Source organism: Lepisma saccharinum, chromosome 6, assembly GCF_977018435.1.
Source record: "Lepisma saccharinum chromosome 6, izLepSacc3.1, whole genome shotgun sequence".
In the NCBI taxonomy this organism is placed as follows: Eukaryota; Metazoa; Arthropoda; class Insecta; order Zygentoma; family Lepismatidae; genus Lepisma; species Lepisma saccharinum.
The window spans coordinates 19,844,845-19,858,579 of NC_139234.1; the positions used below are offsets into that span (position 1 = coordinate 19,844,845).

Genomic DNA, 13,735 nt, shown 5'->3' on the forward strand with positions numbered 1-13,735 from the left:
ACTGTTTAATTCGGAAGGAGCTTACAACATAAATTTCCCAGAGAAAAGCATGTGGAAAAACAATGATAAAGAAAAGCTGGGAGCAAAAATGACAAGACAATAAAAGATAAGAAAATCTTTTGAAATCATTTCCATAAAGAAGAATTAGGAGGAATGCTCTAGGAAGAAATTGAATGTAAGTAATGTTACATGTGGAGACATATTATGACAGCATGGGAATTAAGGCAAAATGAGTGAAAATGTACAAACTCTGATGTAAGAGAAGGCAAGCAAGCTCCAGTGAAACTGATCAGTTAGTGCTCTCCCTTTTGATACGAACAGCAATGGGTGTGATCCTGATCGATGACTTGACCAAGCACCGAGAGAGTAACAAGGGCTAATTGTAAAGATAGGTTGTTTTTTCCGATTTCCCCAAAGACTTCTGGCAAACAAATGGTTGTGTACCATTCAGAATTGACGTTCTAAGATTCTCTAGTGGCACTGTAGCCACATGTCCATTTATCCCAAAAAAACAGGCGACCATTTGCTTCGAAGTGCTTCTTGCATGAACAACTTTTGTTGGGTTTGGCTCATCTTGGAACACCCGCACTGTCGACTGCTGTTTGCTTTCGGGCTCATATGCATAGATCCAAGATTAATCACCTGTGTAGATGTTATACATGGCTTTTGAAGCACCACGATTGTATTTTGTGGGTATTTGTTTGCACCAATCGACACAAGCCTTTTTTTGAGCGATTGTCAAATTATGTGGGATCCAACGCGAACAAATCATCTTGATGACTAAACGTTCGTGCAATATCTTATGTATGCTAGTCATACTAATGCCCAGGGATGCCTCAATCTCATATGTCACATGACTATCTTGCATTATCAGTTCTCGCACAGCATCAATGTTTTCTGGCACAACAACCGATTTTGGACGGCCTTCTTTATATTCGTCCGTGAGCGAACGACGGCCACGATTGAATTTACAATATACAGTGAACAGGTTTGGAATCATTACCTGTGGTTTGGAGGTTCCAGAATTCAGCGGTGTCCTCAAAATTAATGCCAGACTGAGTCAATGAAATAATACTAGTTGTCTTTTGACAATCTCTACATAATACAGGGTGATTCATCATAGACCAACTCCATTATTAGAGCAGATAGCGAAAAATGGAAAGTCATAAAAGTAAAAAGTAAAGTGCTCCTTTGGGCTATGCACCATTCCATGAAGGCGTATAGGGGTGTGGGGTTAGGGCTCCACACTTTCTTGATCATGGCCGAAGGTGGGGGTGATGTGATCAGCACCATGCCCCTAGCTGCCTTTACCTCCCCAGAGTTTCCTCCAGGTACCCACTTTATACGATGCTGGGTAGGTGCCAGAGCCACTTGAACAGGTGGAAAAAATCCTGGTTCTCCCCCCGCCAGGGATCGAACCTGGGTCTTTTTGCATAGTAATCAGACACCCTAACAACTGAGCTACTGTGGTTCTAAAATCTCTCCCAGAATCAAGAAATATGTGTATGGAATTAGTCCCTGAGAAGATATTCTCTCTGCCTCACTACTCATTTTTATCTGGTGCCTTCACTGCTCTCTCAGGGTTTCAAGTTAAATGGTTAAATATAGCAACAATATTCATGTTGTCTTGTTAATAACTGATAGAAAAAAAGGGAAAAAATTAATTTTTAAAATAAATAACACATCGTACATCAATTTTATTATAATATGTTTTATTCACAGGTGGCATAGATAATAGCTGCTTTCTCTATGGCTACCAAGAGTGCAAGCAGACTGGCAAGATGGAAGAGAGGTTATTTTAACTTAAATTATCTTCACAGTTCTTTGGATTTCTTTTACTTTACCCATAAAGACACATTTGATATAAGCAGCAAGCTATGAATAGGACCAATGCGCTTTTTTGGTCCGACATTACAAGTACAAATTGCCTTTCTCTCTCTCTCATTCTCCCTCCCTTCCACAATCGAACAGACACTTTGTGTTTCTATTTCCAGTGTTAGAGAAAAATAGAGCTTCACACACAAAAACCAAATTACAATAAAAATTTTCTCGGGTTGAAATATATCCTTGAGAAAAATAAACTAAAAAATATACAAATGAGATTTGTTTCAAGGGTAAAACATATGGCTCACTTTTGGCATCGGAAAATCATATATAAATACAAAGTACATTAATCTTCAGTGTCCTGAAATATACTGAAGTCTTCAATAAATACATTTGAATTGTTAACTAAGGCAGGCAGATTTTATATACATATATATATTTAAAAAAAAAAGTTACCACATATATCCAACAACTTAGCGACAACATTCTCCATCTGCAAAATTTAATGAAAATTACAACACATTTCATTTACAAATGTCATATAAGTAATTATTCTAGTGACTTTCCACCTCACAGCACATAATATATTGTATTTGTTTTGTTTGTATAAATACCAGAACCAACCATACATGAAGCAAAAATCACATGGCTATGTATTTATCCTGATGGGTTACGAACAGGCAGTGGTTGTTTGATTTTCTGTAAATACCACTGAGTGCTTTGTACATGGGTGAATACGCCATGCTAAGGAACATCTATTTATATAGAAACATGTGTGTGTTGCTGATTTATAAGATAAATTAGTTTATAAATGTCAAACCAAATCACAAGATTCATTCTCTTTCTTCAGACATTTATGAATGCGTTTGTGACAAAGGGCAACACTGAGGATAAGTTTTTTTTAAAAAAATGTATAATTCATTATCACTGCTTATAAAGAACATTGAAATAAAATATAAGATTAGTGACATGAATGCATGAATTTATGTGGATTAATATATATTGTGTAGTCGTTAATTTTTTAGTTTTGTCTTTACTATGTTATATGTATAACTCTTCTTACTACATGTGGATTCTGTATGGATAAAGGAATGCATAATTGAGTGTCTGTGTTTCAGACTCCCTATGTTGACCAGTTATAACTGTATAAGTGAGTTTTTTTAAATTTATTTTTTAAAAAAAGTTACTTTTCATATATAATCACAATTACATATGTTGACGAGTTGCTGATTCATATATCACAAGAGCAGGTTACTAAGAGTGACAAAGCTGCGACATACCCTTAAGGACTCAAACATTTCTGTAGTATCTCCCTCTTTTTTTTTCTTTTTGAAGTTTAGAAATCGTTACACTTCACATCAAAAATGTTCGAATCATTCCGTAAGCATTCCATCTGAAGTACAATGACATTCACCACTCCACTAAATTTCCACAGGCTACACAGAATTACTCTGGGAAGGAAACTATATGGTGTTTCAATGCAAATTCCGTGGTGGGAAACTGCGTTGAAAATGAACTGAATTTCTGCAAATGCACTGGGAACACACAAACTGTGGTTTATCATCTTTGGCTTTCTGATGTACGTACCTTTAAGATTCATTCTGCGTAACATTTACAAGTATTTACATTGAGAATTATTGAGATGTTTGCATTTAAGTACATAAGAAATCACTTTTGATGGTTATTAGGTAAAGATTTGTTTATAAATAGTGTTTTTTTTTTTAGCTATCGCAGAAGTCTGTTTCCATATACAAACAATAGCCAACTGTACTTTAGTACAACCAATTGCTTAGGTCAAGGGGCAATTGTAGATACAGCAGTACATTGACAAGGAAATACATTTTTTCAGTGTTTACCAAATACTATGCGCAACATAATAGGGGTTGTTGGTCGAAAGCTTCATTATCATAAAAGAGTACATAAAATAAATATCACCAGAAATGGCAACTTTCTAATTACAATTATACTAATTTTTTTATGCCTGCCAATTAAATATTTCACTACATCATTATTTCACAATACATACACACATGCACTCAATGCACACACATACGTACACACAGAACAACTTCTACATTTCTATCAGTAAACTGCAGCAGCAGTTAGTATTCCAGACTACCGAGCAACTTTCAGTTGCTGTTGGTAGAGAATTCAAAATTATACCAAACAAGAGCTCCATGTGAAGAAACATGAGAACACTAAATCTACATATTGTGCTGAGTAACGATTCAAGCTCAGGTAATCTAATTCTAATAGTAAACATTATGTCAACTCTGAGAAACTTTTGTTGATCTACAACATTAAACCAATCTGGAAGTGTACAGTGTATATACAAAGGACCAAACACATGTGTATCACATATTTCCCCAGAATTTTTATTTACTTTTTTCAATTCCAAGTCACAGACGTTCATTGACTCAGCACAATATTTTTTTCTATCTTTTTTTAATCCTCTTTTTTCAACTTGTGGACCCATGTTTTAAATGATTCAAAAGACTTGAGTATCCTTCCCACCTGCGTGCTCAAGATGTCTTTGGAGATTTCCACCGGGTCCGAGTCGTGCACGTACTCAAATCCTTTGAACGAGTCATTTATGCACCTATAACAAATCCTGAACTCCTTGAACGAAACTGGGCACTACATAATAAACATATGCTGCTGAGTGTTTTTCTTGCTTTCAGTGCGAATGTCCGGCAGCAGCATAAAGATAAAAAGTTTCACAACACTTCATTTTATCTCAACACTTATATGTACTTACTTATGCACATATGTACGGACATACACAAATGTGCTCTCACACATACATTCGCACACCCACCCATGCGCACATGCATGCAAACATATACTTCAAGCATTTCACTAAAATTCCCCTTTTCCAGACTCTATCAAGTTCCGAGAGAGAAATTGTCTTAGACTTTTCTTCTGTTATCTCGACCGCAGAGCACGCAATCCCTCATCTTCTAATAAATATTTTAACTCCAAAGATGCTTATTTGTAATAAATACGAAATCAAGAAGCCTGCTATTGATGAGTGTCGCACATCTTCTTGTTCAACATGCTCGAGTCGGTCACATGTGTACAACAGTGAAAGTGTCAAACACTGTACACTGTGCAACTTCACATCTCAATTCTTCTCTGTCCATAAGAAGCTACTCGATCTATTCCCACTTCCTGAGATGTCTGCATTCAAGGTTAGGAGACAACAGCGAGCGGAGACTAGCTGAAGGGGGGCTTGAACTGAAGTACTTGAAGGTCAGAGGGGACTGCAGATGTCTGTGTGGAATAACTTCTCGCTCTGCAGAGAGTGCCCATAAATCCTGTAATGGCAAGATTATTCTACAGTCACCAACTGTCATGTCAATTATGCTTTACTTTTGTATATGTCCGATACCAATTTCAATACTCTTACTGATTCCCACTGATACCAATACTTGAAAATTAGAATTATTTGTTCAAAATATTGACAAATATTGGTGTGCTTACATTTCTTTTTTCTATGAAAATTTTCGTCACAATCGATTTCACCACCCATCTGGTGGCTTCGTCACGCATCTTGCTGCAGGTGACGTGCTTCCTTCTTCTTCCACTTGTGCTCGTGGCGGCGCTAGTTGATGCGGTCCTTTCACTTTCCACCGTTCTGGTGTGGTTGTAATGCTTCCTTCTTTTGCCTCATGTCAGGGTTTTGCCACTGTAGGCATCAATTCTCGGCTTCATCCTCTGCTTCCGTGGAACGGCGTTTGTTCGCATGCGCAGGTGGGCTTTTTTGTGAATGCTTAAGGCCCATGCTTGGTGTCTTGTCGTGTAGGTTCGGTGGATATGCATATTCCTGACATGGGGAAGCCAGGTTTTATTTAGGGGCCCGTGGTTAGTGTTAAGGTCGGCAGAAGTTGTCACTTTTGCATAGGTTTCTTTGGAGAATCTTTCCAAGGTGGATTTTGCTTGCATGACTATTTTGGCAAAGTATGTGTTATGGTTTTTGTCTATGAGGTGGCAGGAAAGGCCTGTTCTTCTCCTCCTGAGTCGGTGGTCGACATCATGCTCCTTGAGCCTATCATCAAGTCGGCACTTTGTCATACCTATCATTTAGATGCTACTTCCTGCATTGGGGTTGGTGTAATATCGTTTGAAGTGGGTTATGTGGGAGTCTTATGGAAGGGGGGGGGGGGTTGTCTGCTATCTTGAAACTGTGCCTGGTTAGAACTTTTTTAATTTTCTTGGTTAGGTCAGGATGTGGGGGAGGTTGATCCATTTTTCTTTTACCCTTCTCTCTGAGGGCGTGGCTGGTTGATTTTTCTTTTGTTAGTGTCCAGGAGGTGGAGGAGTTCCTGTCAGCTGTACCCATTGTTGATGCCAAGGGAGATGATATGATCAAATTCAGTCTGCAGGTTCTGAGGTAAGGTTGATGGCTCTTTGGAAGAAGTTGATCCAATTGTTTTTTTTTTTTTTTTTGCCATGCAGAGTGACCAGAAAGTTGTGGACATATTACGTTCCGGAGTTGGGTTTTCTGTATACATTGGTCTTGAATTTGTCATTCTTCCTGCTTATGGTGAGATCCAGGTAGTTTAGTGTGTTGTCCTTTTCATCTGGTATGAAGTGGATGCTCGGGTGGGCCGAGTTAAATAATCGTACAGCTTCTTGTAATTGCTCATGGTTTTTGTAAAGAAGGGTGGAGTCTTCAGCATATCGGAGGACTAGACAGTGGTTTCTATTGAGTTCATACTATGTTGGAGAGGATAGCAGATAGGAGGTTTCCAATGGCCAGGCCTTCCTCTTGATAGAAGTATTGGCCTTCGAACTGTAGGGCAGAGGTGTCTAGGCAAACTTTCAGGAAGGATATGATTAGATGAGTCTCATACGCCTTATTGCTTTCCCCCCCCCCCTGGCCATGGGAATCCCCTTATCTATTATCCTCTCTAACATAGTATGAACTCATTAGAAACCAATGTCTAGTCCTCACCCCTCCTCTCCAGAACTTGCTACAGGTGATATGCTGACGACTTCGTCCTTTTCAAAAACCACGAGCAATTACAAGAAGCCGTATGGTTATTTAACTCGGCCCACCCGAGCACCCACTTCATACCAGAGGAAGAAAAGGACAACACACTAAACTACCTGGATCTCACCATAAGCAGGAAGAATGACAAATTCCAGACCAATGTATACAGGAAATGCAACTCCAGAACGCAATATGTCCACAAACTTTCTGGTCACTCTGCATGGCAAAAAAAAATAAAAAAAAAAACCAAAAAAACAATTGGATCAACTTCTTCCAAAGAGCCATCAACCTTACCTCAGAACCTGAAGACCTGCAGACTGAATTTGATCATATCATCTCCCTTGGCATCAACAATGGGTACAGCTGACAGGAACTCCTCCACCTCCTGGACACTAACAAAAGAAAAATCAACCAGCCACGCCCTCAGAGAGAAGGGTAAAAGAAAAATGGATCAACCTCCCCCACATCCTGACCTAACCAAGAAAATTAAAAAAGTTCTAACCAGGCACAGTTTCAAGATAGCAGACAACCCCCCCCCCCCCTTTCCATAAGACTCCCACATAACCCACTTCAAACGATATTACACCAACCCCAATGCAGGAAGTAGCATCTAAATGATCCCCTGCACTTGTGGAAGCAAGTATGTAGGTATGACAAAGTGCCGACTTGATGATAGGCTCAAGGAGCATGATGTCGACCACCGACTCAGGAGGAGAAGAACAGGCCTTTCCTGCCACCTCATAGACAAAAACCATAACACATACTTTGCCAAAATAGTCATGCAAGCAAAATCCACCTTGGAAAGATTCTCCAAAGAAACCTATGCAAAAGTGACAACTTCCGCAGACCTTAACACTAACCCCGGGGTCCTCAATAAAACCTGGCTTCCCACTATCAGGAATGTGCATATCCACCCAACCTGCTCTCTCTGCATGACAAGAAACCAAGCATGGGCCTTAAGCATTCACAAAAAAGCCTGCCTGCGCATGCGAACAAACGCCGTTCCACGGAAGCAGATGAAGAGGCAGAGAACTGATGCCTACAGCTCCAAAACCCAGACATGCGACAAAAGAAGGAAGCACTCCACCCACACCAAAACGGCGGAAAGTGAAAGGACCACATCAACTAGTGCTGCCACGAGCACAAGCGGAAGAAGGAGGAACTACATCAGCCGCAGCAACACAGTACATGCCTGACAAAGCCACCATACGGGTGGCGAAATCAATCGCGAAGAAACTTTTCACAGAAAAAATGAAATGTAAGATTATCAGAGTACATTAACTATCTCCACGTAACCGCCAAACAGATGTCTTTAGATACAATGTCAATATTGGTGTGTAAATGTTCTTCTCCAATTATGTGCATGAATTTACCAAGAAATTTGCTTTAGAATATTCAAGAATTACACAAGCATATTAAAATAGATGTTATGTAATCAAAAAAGATGTTTTTTTTGTGCAATATAGAAAAAAAGGTTGAATTTTGCATAACATTCAGGATAATTACACTCCGCGAAAATGTATTGCTGCATTTTTGCGGACCTCATGAAAGGCCAACATGCCAGGAAAGTATCGGAATATGAATTCCAACCGATAATTTCCTGACACTACTGGCTCAGCCCTAGTTCTGATTCATACTCAAGGACCATGACATTGTTATTGTGTAACAATAAAACAATTTGTAGCTGATTTACTACATATCAAACTATTTACCAAATTTAAAGACAGGCTGGCATGTAGTGTCATCATGAAAATATAGGAAGTATTGACAAAAGAGACCTTGTGTACTTATAGTTTTGTGTGGTTGTCTTTATTGATTGTCCAATGAATTTCAAAGGACCACCACTTTCATTAACATAGGTTGTGGCATCTAGAACATGCTGTAATCTGTGTTTATGAAGGCAGAGGCCTCTCTAAATTAATCAAGAATACGGAAAAACAAAACTTTACCTACATAATGTTTACCATGTCAAATCCAGAAAAACAGTCCTTGTTTAACATTTACTTTAAATGATTGAGGTTCTATAGATTATTACTTCATCAGAATTAACAATTATTGCTACTTAGAGTATATACAGCCCCCTGGCCATATTATTAGATGCACCGCAATTTTTTTTTAAAAAAATAGAGTTTTGAAGGGGAAAATTATACAAAATTGACCATTAGTTATCTGAAAAGTTTCCTGTATGTTATTTGAACCCTGGCATATATGAGTAATACATACAAAGTACTTTCTTGAATATAGAAAAGGAAAGTTAAAAATTGTACTTACGTATGTGAGTATAGTGCTCTTATTGTAGAACGACGTTTCAGAGATTGACTATCTCTTTCCTCAGGTTCGTATAAAAACTAAGTACTTGGCATAGTACTGCGTCAAAAATGTAATATGAGGATTGTGGTTAAGGGTTGGTTAGGGTACATTTAAAATATTAAGTTTTTGCTATTAGAAGTACGTAAAAACCAAGCCGTTCCCTAATAAAACTTGTACAGTAGACCTATTCACAGGTAAAAAAGTTAAAATTCTAAAAAACCTGCATAAATCACAATGCAACCTGCAGGTTTGGCCTTTCCTACCCAACTGTGCTTATCTATCCACATGAAGGTCAATTCTCAAGGAATATTTCCCCTCCCCTTAATTTTCTCGTTTCCCCTTATTACGTCACAAATCCAACGTGAATTCACGTTCCTCTCTTGTAGCTTGCATAACTTCCGGAGTGACGTGGAAACCGATATTGGGTTCAATCTTCCAGGCTTTATCCCATTTTTTGAGGAAATTGATCCACCCTTCTTCCAAATTTCCTTCGTCCCTATTAAGATTACTCTCCCCCCCCCCCTACAAATACTCGCTGTTTCATACACGTTTCTTCCTAATTTCCTCCCCTCTTTTCTGATTACCTCTTTTTTTGCGATTCTATGCCCACTTTCCAAAATATGTTCTGAGAGACCCGTTTTGGGAACTTTTTCCCTTATGTCCTTTTCATGCTCGCTCCATCTTTTACCCATATTTCGGCCCGTCTGTCCTATGTACTCCTTCCCGCATTGGCATTCTATTCGATAAACCCCCTTCTGTTTTTCCGGTATTTCCCTAGTTGTCTTTCCTTTCTTATAATCGGTGAAGTATTTTTCTACATTCTTTGGTGCTTTCATCCCGCAAACGATTCCAAAATCTCTCGTTATTTTTCCGATTTTTTCCGATACGGATTGATGGTAAGGGATGCCAACGTACTTTACCCTCCTATTTTCGATTTTTTCCCCTTCTTTTTGATCCCCTTCTTTCCTAATAATTTTCCGTGCTCTCTCCGCTATCTTATCCATTTCTCTATTTGTGTATCCATTTTTTAATCCTGTTTTTCTTATCCACCGAATTTCGTTGTCTTTTTCTTTTTCATTATTGCATAGTCTACCGGCCCTAATAAAAAAGTTAAGGAATACGTTTTTCTTTGTTATTTCGGGGTGCGCCGATTCCTTGTTAATATATAAGTTCCCCGATAGGGGTTTATGATGTACTCCTGTTCTAATCCTATTCCCTTCTTTCAAGATACTAAGATCCAGGAAATTGATTTTTCCATCGCTTAAGTTTTCCCTAGTGAAGTTTATTCTTTCGTCTTGTTTTTCTAATTCTTCAAAAACCTTGTTCAGTGCTACCCCCTTTCCTATAATCAAGATATCATCAACGTATCTCCCATAATATTTAATACACATTCCTGTTTTTTCCAAAGCTGCCTTCTCAATGAAGTGCATAAAAATGCTTGCTACTATACCCGAAATGGGGTTTCCCATTGCCAAGCCTTCTTTTTGTCTATAAATACTGTCATTGACATAGAAAAAGTTATATTCCGTTACAAGGTTATACCATCGTACATATTCCCAAGCAGTTAGGATGTCTATTCCTTTTTCTAATAGCCACCTTAGTAAACAATCTCCCGCCCGCCCCCTCGGTACACTTGGGTATAAGTTAACAACATCAAAACTACTTATTGTATCCTCGTCATCAATTTCCAGATTTTCTATACATTCTTTAACTTCTACGGCATTCTTAACGCTATATTGGGTGTTCTCATTTACCTTCCTTATTCTTTTTACCAGCAATTTTGCTAGCCCATATCCAGGATGTTCGTATGTTGGTATAATAGGTCTAAGTGGTATGCCTTGTTTGTGTGTCTTAGGTATTCCAAAAGCAATTGGTATGTTGCCAACTTTAATTTCCTTAATAAGGATTTTCTTTTCGCTTGTGCCCAATGTAATGCTTGTCTCTACCCCTTTTTTGATCTCTCTTCTAATCTTATTAATAGGGTCTTTCTCTATTTTCTCAAAATCGTTACCTTTAAAGCTATCTTCTAATTTTTGGTGATATTCCTCTCTGTCCATGATAACCATCTTGTTTTCTTTATCAGACCTAATTAGAAATACGTTATTCGCCTTCACCCATTTTCTTACATTTTTTAAATCGCGTCTTAGGTTTTTGTTTACTTTCTCTTTCCGTGTTCTATCTCTGAAACGTCGTTCTACAATAAGAGCACTATACTCACATACGTAAGTACAATTTTTAACTTTCCTTTTCTATATTCTGGATTTGTGAGTAACACGCGACAAACCTATAAAATGCTAAAGTACTTTCTTGCACAACATTAATAACAATAATAGCAATAGTAATAATAATAGAAAGTAATGTAATTCGACCAGTGGACACTTTTAACAGTTCGCTTACTTTTCCCATTAAAAATATTGCAATAGGGTTCTTTGTGGCTGAACTTTGATTATTGTAATGAACAATATGAAAAGAGGAGGTACTGTTGTTACAAACAATACCACCAACACCAACCGTCATTGTTGTTGAACGAACATGCCGCAGTTCAATTCAAGCTGAGTTGAGAGGAGGACGTCTTGCGAATAGTGAATTGTATTTTTGCTAAATTTTGCAGTGATAGTTTTTGTACACTGTCAGTTTATTTTTCTAATTTAATTATTAACATTAGGGAGTCATGGGTAAAAAAGTGAATTGACACCGAGAAAGATTGCTGAAATTAAGACACTAATAAAGACTAAAATGTTCTCTAATCGAGAGATTTCTCGAAGATCTGATGTGTCTGAAGCATCTGTGAGGCGAATAAAGAAGAAAATTGAATATGGTGGACAGTGTGAGCCACAAAGGAACGACAGATGTGGGTTTAAAATAATTTTTACTCCACGTTCCTTACGCTGTTTGAAGAACATTTGCCTCACAAATAGATTTGAAAGTACAAATAAACTTAAAGATAAGGTTGAAAAGAGTGGTGTTCGTGCATCTGAAAGAACAGTAGGCTCTCTGATATAAACCTGAAGGCACTCAGACCTGCTAAAAAGCCAAAATTAACCCCTGCTGATTCCTAAACATTTTCTTTGGGCAAAAACTCACGAAGAAAGAGATTTAAACTTTTGGATATCTGTTTGCTTCAGTGACGAGTGCACGTTTGAAATCTTGGGGAATAAATCTCAGGTGAAAAATACAATTCTGATTGTGTTGTGCAGACTGTCAAACATCCGTTAAAAGTTATGATTTGGTCAGTCATTAGTGGCAAAGGTACAGGATGTCTGTATTTGGTTCAAGAAACAATGAGGCAAGAACAGTATAGGGAAGTGCTTAGAAGAAAGTTGCTACCTCAAGTAAGAGAATGGTTCCCAAATGCAGAACCATTCGTATTCATGCAGGATGGAGTCTCATGCCATACCGCAAAATCAATAAAACAGTTTCTACAGAGTAAAAATGTTCCTCTCTTGCCCTGGCCGGGAAACTCTCCAGATATGAAGCAAATTTAAAATGTTTGATACATAGTGAAAAAAAGAAGTGGCAAAGCAAACAATTACAACGAGAATTGGCCTAATTGAAAAAATAATTCAAGTGTGGAATCACCATCCTCATATGAAGGAGACAGTACAGCCCTGCATTGAGAGTATGCCAAGATGAATCCAAGCACTGATAAAGGCCAAAGGAGGGTCAACCAAATATTAACATTGACTTCCAGTCATATGTATTGTATAGGTAATATTCAAGAAACACAATAAGAAATTATATTTGTAATTATTAATGTATCAAGTAATTGTTGTTTTTTGTTAAGGTTCACATGTAAACAATGTAATATTTTATGTAATAAAATAAAAAATAAAATTAGAGAATAACAAAAAATTTAGACGAGATAATAACATATCCTTAAAATTTTGCATAAAATTTGGAGGTGCGTCTAATAATTTGGCCAGGGGCTGTAATTATTTTCCACAATTATACGAGGGTGGTTCAGCATGCTCCGCCCCTGACCCATTTCCATTGATAGTAGAGACCTCGGTGGCTCAGTCGGTAATGTGTCTGACCACCATGCTAAAGGTCCCGGGTTCGATCCCCGGCCGGTTCGAATCCGGGAACTTTTCTAACGGTGGAAGCGGCCCCGGCGCCCACCCAGCATCGAATAACATGGGTACCTGGGGGAAACCCTGGGGGGGTAAAGGCAGTCAGGGGCGTGATGCTGATCACATCACCCCCACTCACGACCGGATCAAGAAAGTGTGGGGCGTTACCCCCACACCCCCTATATACATAGCGTGGTGCTATGCACAGGGGAACACTTTACCTTTACCTTTAGTAGAGACCTGTAATTTTATATGTAACATTGTTCATTCTTTAGACTAATATCCACAAAGTTTCAAGAATTTACAACAATTTCTCTCTTTGTTACACGTTGATGATCAGTAAGAGTGTAGCCACATGTGATACAATGGAAAAATGTGAGGTCCGAGCAGTGATAAAATATTTACTCAAGAAAAATCTAACACCGAAAGACATCCATGCAGATATGGTGGGAACTCTTGGAGACTCTAGCAACTCATATGATCCAGTGAAGAGATAGTGCCGTGAATTTAAATGTGGTCGGCAGACCTGTGAAGA

At 38.3% G+C, this 13,735-nt stretch overlaps 1 protein-coding gene across 9 annotated transcripts in view; it reads right to left on the minus strand.

Annotated features, from left to right (window-relative positions):
- Positions 1-1,928: 1,928 nt before the first annotated feature.
- LOC145988613 (protein Fe65 homolog) overlaps positions 1,929-13,735 on the minus strand; it is a 486,515-nt gene continuing 474,708 nt past the window's right edge. For all 9 annotated transcript variants that reach the window (XM_083123618.1, XM_083123617.1, XM_083123619.1 and 6 more), the window contains one exon: positions 1,929-5,141. The gene's annotated coding sequence lies outside the window, so the exon portion shown is untranslated. The remainder of the gene's footprint in view (positions 5,142-13,735) is intronic.